General features: G+C 47.6%; 1 non-coding gene across 1 annotated transcript; it reads left to right on the top strand.

Annotated features, from left to right (window-relative positions):
* The first annotated feature begins 972 nt into the window (after nucleotides 1-972).
* Nucleotides 973-1044, top strand: TRNAE-UUC (transfer RNA glutamic acid (anticodon UUC)). Its single transcript has one exon. It is a non-coding gene; the product is annotated as a tRNA-Glu (tRNA).
* The last annotated feature ends 7053 nt before the right edge of the window (nucleotides 1045-8097 follow it).

Below are 8097 nucleotides of genomic sequence, written 5' to 3'. Positions count from 1 at the left end.
GTGACTTGGACCTTCACACGTTACAGCAAAGGTGCCTCCCTATTTAGAGAGAAAGGAACTAAGCTTGCTGGCACCGTAGCTAATGCTTATTGGGCCCTTAGTTTGATCCAGGAATTTAGTTGTAGTATTTCACCCTTTCATTTAATTCACTATCATTACCCCATTTTAGAAAGGACCTAACCGAGACCCAGAAGTGTTAAGTAACCTGCCCCGGGGTCACGCTGGCGGGCGGGGGTGTGCCTCCCAGCAGGGTGAGGTTGGAGGATCTCCATGGCAGGGACAGAATCTGGAAAGCCTGCCGGCGTTCAAGAACAAACAAGGATGAAGTTCAGGATGTGGCCACCTGGGGGCAGTGCATCAACACCAAATGGAAAGGCAACCTCCTGCCCAACCCTCTTGGAGGCCTCCAAGGGGTACCTTTTAACACTTACAGGTTTCCAGAGCAGTAGTGGGAATTGGGTAAAAGTGTAGTGTTTCCTCCTCTGCAAGGGCTCACTCAACAATGGGCCAGGTAAGACTACAAAGCAATAGAGAACAGGTGGCAGCGCTTACCTACTTGAAGCCAGGGGCTTGCAATTATCACAGCAAGCAGCAAGGGTGAAGTGGCAGCCGACGATGGGTCAGAGCAGAAGGGAGTTATGGAGATGGTGATAGAAACATCTTGGCATAACCACAGGCAAAACAGTTGCTTAGCCAGCAAGAGAGCTACTCAAAGTGAACCATCAAAAGAAATCAATGATGGGACTTCTCTGGCAGTCCTGTGGTTGAGGATCCGCACTTCCACTGCTTCGATCCCTAGTCAGGGAACAAAGATCCCGCATGCGCTGTGGTGTGGCCAAAAAGTGAAAAAAAAAAGAAAACAAGGATGATGATGATGATGGTGATGATGAAGCCACACCCCCTTGCCTATGTCTACACTGAGCCAGTTTTCTAGCCCAGAATCCATTGACTGAAGAAGAGGCTGGCAGGAATTCCCTGGTGGTCCAGTGGTTAGGACTCGGCGCTTTCACTGCCGTGGCCCGGGTTCAATCCCTGGTGGGGGAACTAAGATCCTGAAAGCCGCTCAGCACGGCCAATAAATAAAAGGAAAAAATAAATAAATAAATAAGAGGCTGGAACTCCAGGAGGAAAGACCCGGTGACACATGGCAATTGAACATAATGATTCCTTCTGGCCTTCTCCCAAATGGGACCTATGGCTAATAACTTGGGTAATTGAGCCTCAGGAAATATGTAAACATTTGGAGGATATTTGCCCACAGACTCCCAGTTGACTTTGATAACCTGAGACACAAAGAGTAATCATGGCCCCTTGTTAGGACAGGAGCATGTAGGGCAAGAGAGTAAACGGCATTAAATAGAGTTCTACCCAATGTTCAGTTTGCAGTCCACTGAGGTTTGTACGACCCCGTGGTCATTTCCCTTGTCCCCAGTGTGTGTGTTAGAAATAGACATACTTGATACTTGGCTTAATCCCTAGAGTTCTTTTAATTATAGTGATTTGAAGGCATATAATGGTATCTCAATGTGGTTTTCTTTTGGAGGGGTTTTTTTGTTGTTTTTTTTTTGTTTTGCTTTTTTGGGTTTTTTTGGCTGCATTGGGTCTTATTTGCAGCACACGGGACCATCGTTGTGGTGCACGGGGCTCTTCGTTGCGGCACGCAGGCTTCTTTTTTAGTTGAGGCACACAAGCTCAGTAGTTGTGGCGCACGGGGTCAGTTGCCCCGAGGCATGTGGGATCTTAGTTCCCTGACCAGGGATCAAACCCATGTCCCCTGCATTGCAAGGCAGATTCTTTACCACTGGACCACCAGGGAAGTCCCTCAATGTGTCTTTTTGTTTGTTTGTTTTTTGGGGTTGTTTTGCGGTATGCGGGCCTCTCACTGCTGTGGCCTCTCCCGTTGCGGAGCACAGGCTCCAGACGCGCAGGCTCAGCGGCCATGGCTCACGGGCCCAGCCACTCCACGGCATGTGGGATCTTCCCAGACCGGGGCACGAACCCGCGTCCTCTGCATCGGCAGGCGGACTCTCAACCACTGCGCCACCAGGGAAGCCCCTCAATGTGGTTTTAATTTACTCTTCTAAGTTGACTAATGATATTCAGCCTCTTTCATTTGCATATTAGACATTCATATATCTTCTTGGGTGAAATGTCTGTTTTGCCCATTCGGCTTGTTTTTCTTCTTACTGCGTTCAGTTCCTTATATATTCTGGAAACAAGTCCTTACCACGTATATGCTGTGTAAATAATTTCTCCAAGTCTGTGGTTTATCTTTTCATTTTCTTAATAGTGTCTTCCACAGAGTGAAGGTTTTTATTTTGATGATGTATCATTTTTATTGATTTTTGAATTCACATAACATGAAATTAACCATTTTAATTGTTTTCCACAGCAGCTGCACCATTTTACATTTGCAGCAACAATGCACAGGGTTCTAATTTCTCCACATTCTCACCAACACTTGTTATTTCCCATTAAAAAAATAGCCATCCTAATTAATGTGAAGTGATATCTCATTGTGGGTTTGGTTTACATTTCCCTAATGACTAGTAATATTGAGCATCTTTTCATGTGCTTACTGGCCAGCTGTATATCTTTTTGGAGAGATGTCTAGTTAAGCCCTTTGCCCACTTTTAAACTGGGTTGATTTTTTTATTGTTGAGTTGTAGGAGTTCTTTATATATTTTGGATATTAATCCCCTATCAAGTGTATGATTTACAAATATTTTCCCTCAGTCTGTGGGTTGATAGTGTCCTTTGATACACAAAAGTTTTTAATGTCTCTGTAATCCATTTGACTTAATTAAAAAAAATAAGACGAAGTTAAATGAAGTTCATTTTTTTTACATAGTGATGTAGAATTATTTCAATATCATCTGTTGGAAATATTACCCTTCCTCCATTGAACAAATGTTAAAAATCAAATCTCCATTTTTCTGTGGACTAATATCTGGATTCTCTATCCTATTTCACTGATCTGTGTATCTAAATGTTCACCAGTAGCACATTGTCTGGGTTACTTTAACTTTAAAATGGGTACTATAATTCCTTCCATTTCATTCCTCTTTTTCAAGATTGTGCTAGCTATTTTTTGCCTTTATTTATTAACTTTAGAATATCTTGTCTAGGTCTATAAAAAAATTCTGCTGGGATTTTTTTGTTGGATTGAGTTTAATGAATTTAGGGAGAATTATTATCTTTATTATGTTAAGTCTGCCAATTCATGAACATGATATGCCTCTCTGTTTATTTAGGTCTTTGATGACTTTCATTAGAGTGTTGTAGTTTTCAGCATACAAATCCTGTACATATATTAGGTTATACCTATTTTATGTTTTTAGTACTATAAATGTATTAATTTATAATACTAGTATTTAGTATTATAAATGACTGTTTTTTTAACTTGGGTTTCCACTTGTACATTTGCTAGCATATAGAAATATGGTTTCTTTTTATGTGTTGGCCTTGTATCCTGTGACCTTGCTAAATTCACTTATTAGCTCAAGGATTTTCTTTTTTTTAATTTTTATTTATTTATTTATTTTTGGCTGTGTTGGGTCTTCGTTGCTGCGTGCAGGCTTTCTCTAGTTGTGTCTAGCGAGGGCTACTCTTTGTTGCGGTGCGCGGGCTTCTCATTGCAGTGGCTTCTCTTGTTTCAGAGCACAGGCTCTAGGCACACGAACTTCAGTAGTTGTGGCACGTGGGCTCAGTAGTTGTGGCTCACGGGCTCTAGAGCACAGGCTTAGTAGTTGTGGCTCACTGGCTTAGTTACTCCGCAGCATATGGGATCTTCCCGGACCAGGGCTCGAACCCATGTCCCCTGTGTTGGCAGGCGGATTCTTAACCACTGTGCCACCAGGGAAGTCCCAGTTCAAGGATTTTCTTTTCTGGACACCTTGGGATTTTCTATATAGACAATCATTTCATCTGACAATAGAAACAGTTTTATTTCTCCTTTTCCAATCTCTATGCCTTTTCTTTTCTTTTTTTTTTTTTTTTTACGGTACATGGGCCTCTCACTGTTGTGGCCTCTCCCGTTGCGGAGCACAGGCTCCGGACGCGCAGGCTCAGCGGCCATGGCTCACGGGCCCAGCCGCTCCGCGGCATGTGGGATCTTCCCAGACCGGGGCACGAACCCGTGTCCCTTGCATCGGCAGGCAGACTCTCAACCACTGCGCCACCAGGGAAGCCCTGTCTTTTCTTTTTAAAGCTGTTTTTACTCATAAAACTTCTGACACCAAATGTGTGAGCTTTTCCCATATCAACAATCAGCTCTGACACCAACTGGGTGTCCTACAATTCAATTCAATTCTGACACTAACTACCCGAAGTTAGCGCAGACTCCACAGGATAAGGGCTCAGTCCCACAAGATTGTCCTCCTACCCCATCCCAGCCACAGATGCCAGTCACAAGTCCCAGCATGCCACCTGTACTTCTGACAAGCCAGCTATCAATCAGGGGTTTCCATGACCACCTTATGAGGTTCAGATTTTGCTAGAATGGCTCACAGGACTCAGGAAGACACTTCACTTATTATTATCAATTTATTATAAAGGATACAACTCAGGAACAGCCAAATGGAAGAGATGCATAGGGCAAGGAATGGTGGAAGGGTCTTAGAGCTGCCCTGCCTTCTCCGGGTATACCACCTTCCTAGCACCTCGATGTTCTCATCAACCTGGAAGCTCTCTGAACGCCATAATTTTGGGGTTTTATGGCGATTTTGTGATGTAGGCACAATTGACTGAAACATTGGCTATGGTGATTAACTCAATCTCCAGCCCCTTTTTCTTCCTCAGATACACTGGGGAGATAGGGCTGAAAGTTCCAACTCCCAATCATGCCTTTGTCTTTCTGCGACCAGCGCCTGCCCACCCCCTGACCCCAAAGCCATCTAGGGGCTGTTGAGAGTTGCCTCATGAGAACAAAAGATGTTGCTGTCTCTCCTGCCAGGAAATTCCCTGGAATCTGGGAACTCTGTGTCGGGAACCAGGGACAAAGACCAAATATATATTTCTCACTGTAACCTTTGTAACCTGACTTCCACCTTGTGGGCGCCCTCTGGCTCTCTGACTTATAGGGAAAGGCAGCTGCCATATTGTGAGCTGCACTATGGAGAGGTCCCTGTGGCAAACAACTACGGTAGGCCTCTAGCCAACAGCCAGTGGAAACCTGAGACCTTCAGGACAATAGCCTGGAAACAGCTATTTGAGAGAGTCTGGAAGCAGATCGTTCAGCCAGAGCCAAATATTGATCGAATTCTCAAGTTCATCTCCATCTCCATACCTGCAGGGTGGGGCTGAGAGACGATGATGACAGAGCTTAGCCCTCAGGAGGGAACCACAGGCTTCACTGGCAGGGAGGAGTGGTCTTCACACCCAGCAAGGTAGGGAGGCTGGGGGAGGCGGGGACTTGGTCCTAGACCATGCCCCCTGGTAAGGGGTCAGCACACTGGGTGGGCTAAAGACCTGGCGTGGTGCTGTTGGAGGACCAAGCAGTTGCAGTCAAAGTTCGGGATGACAGTCCCAAGGTGGCCCCCGAGGGACAGGGAGGGGATTCAGTGACTCTGGGAAGTCAGATGGGAGGGCAGCTAGGGGAGGATGGCCTGTCCACAGACCCTGATGGTCTGCAGGGTGGCGCTCACAGGCAAAGGATAGAGGTGGCCAAAGGCACACAGGACCTGTGGGACCCAAGGGTTGGGCTGTGGCCTGAACCAATAACTTGGAGTAGTAACGGGAACTAGCACCAATTCGGACCCCTGGACCCTGGGGAGACGGGGCCCCAAGTGGGTCGGGAGAGACAGGAGCAGGGGCTGCGATGGGAGTCATTGGACCCTATGACTTGCCTGCCTTTCACTGGCAGCTGAGCTGAATTTTAAATTTTTATTTAACAAATATTTATTTAGGACATACTGCACATCAGTAAGAACTTTTAAGTGTTTTTGTTTGTTTGTTTGTTTTTGCTGCTCTGCGCAGCTCGTGGGATCTTAGTTCCATGACCAGGGATCAAACCCAGGTCCTCAGCAGTGAATGTGGAGTCCTAACCACTGGACTGCCAGGGAATTCCCAGGATTTTATACACATTAACTCATTTAATCTTCACCACAACCCTCTGAGGAAGGAATGATTATTAATTTCCACTTCATACATGAGAATTCTGAAGCACAAAGAGATAAAGTATTTTGCCCAAATTCACCCAGTCAGCCTCCAGAGTCCTTCCTCTTGATCACCAGGAGAGAAAATAATGATCTTCCTAATTGGAGGTGTCTGTTGTTCTTCCTGAGTCTGAAAGTAACAAAAGAGAAGAGACATAAAAGTATTTGAACGGGGCTTCCCTGGCGGCGCAGTGGTTGAGAGTCCGCCTGCCGATGCAGGGGACGTGGGTTCGTGCCCCGGTCCGGGAGGATCCCACATTCCGCGGAGCGGCTGCGCCTGTGAGCCATGGCCGCTGAGCCTGCGCGTCCGGAGCCTGTGCTCCGCAAGGGGAGAGGCCACAACAGTGAGAGGCCCGCGTAACGCAAAAAAAAATTTGAACAATGTAAAGGGTATAAACAGAAAAGGAAAATTAGCCCATGTTTGGACATAGTCATGTCTACAGCTAGTTTTTAACACTATGTATCAGATCTTTGGAGATGAAATTAGCAGATCAAAACGATGACAGGCTCAGGATGGCGCAAGACTGAGAAATTGGGGAAGGAGAGGACTTGGATGGGGAGGAAGAGTTGGGAGTGGTACAGAGTAGCTTGTGGGGTCTCTAGGATGGAAGGCAGTGAAGGGCATGTGTCAGGGGGTCAGAGGAGACCCACAGGCCCCGGGATGGGAAGCTTTGGCACTTATGAATATTCCAGGCCAGCTGCTGGACCTTCAGGAGCACAGCCGCCCTTGGCAGTGGACATAGGTGGGTCTTGAGCTGGCAGGATGCAGAGGACATCCAGCCCAGGAGGACTGACCCCTCTCTCCATGCTCCGAGTCCACTGATGGGTCTGGGGTTGGCAGGGGAGAGCGAGGTCTCCTGGATCCCCCATCCAGCTTCCCTTAACAAGCCCCATAGGAGCTCCAGCTGTCAATCACCCCAGCTCCCAGCCCAACCTTCATCTTAGGGAAGAGGCTGACGAGCAGAGATGCCAGGCATAGCAGCAGCAGGCCTGACCAGAAGGGTGGTGACTAAAGATTGGCAATGTTGCAGAAGGGCCAGTGACTCCCCCCAGTCCAGGGGATGAGGATCCTGGGGCCCAAGGACAGTCAGGGCCCCTGAACAATCAGATTGTTTTCTTTTCGTGACATTTCCAAGAAGGCCTAGACTGCTTTCCTCTTCAGGATTTCTGCTGAATGTAAAGCTTGCGGGCCTAGGACAGATCAGGTGGTGCTCTCACGAAATGAGCAAAGAGAACCTGGGAAGAGGCATGAAGCCGTCAGCTGAGTGGCTGGAGGAGAAACAGAGCCGAGCAGGGTCTCCAGAGCCGCCTGGAGACGTGCATGGTCTGCTCGGTCTTTGCCCTTCTCGGGGAACCTGCTGCTGGGGGCCGTGCGTTGAACCATGACATCCTGGTCCATAGTGGCTGGCTTCAGCGCTGTGGGTTTCAAGAAGAGTTAAGGAGTCCAGCAGCCCACATCCAAGGAGAGAGGATTACATGAGACATGAATACTCAGAGGCAGGGAATATGGAGGTCCCTCTTACAAGCTGCCAACCACAGCCCACCTTCTGGCCCTCAAGGATCCAGGTCCCTATCACATGCAGAACACCTTCTCTCATTCCCAAGGTCCCCCAAAGTCTCCTCCCATCACAGCATCAGCTCAAAGTCCAGAATTTCATGATCTAAATCAGGTCCAGCTGTGGATGAAGCTGCTCAGGTGCAGTTCCAGCTCTTGAACATGGTTCCTCTCCGTGGATTTCTGAAACTGAAGAGGTGAGTTATTTGAAACCCTCCGCCGCTCCCCCGCCACGCAGTGGTGGGACAGACATGGGATAACTGCTGTAGACATTCCTGTACAAAAATGAGAAAAGGAGGGCTTCCCTGGTGGCGCAGTGGTTGAGAGTCCGCCTGCCGATGCAGGGGACACGGGTTCGTGCCCCGGTCCGGGAAGATCCCACATGCC

The sequence above is a fragment of the Lipotes vexillifer genome, unplaced genomic scaffold, assembly GCF_000442215.2.
Source record: "Lipotes vexillifer unplaced genomic scaffold, Lipotes_vexillifer_v1.1 scaffold1098, whole genome shotgun sequence".
In the NCBI taxonomy this organism is placed as follows: Eukaryota; Metazoa; Chordata; class Mammalia; order Artiodactyla; family Lipotidae; genus Lipotes; species Lipotes vexillifer.
This window is presented reverse-complemented; position numbering and strand designations above follow the sequence as displayed.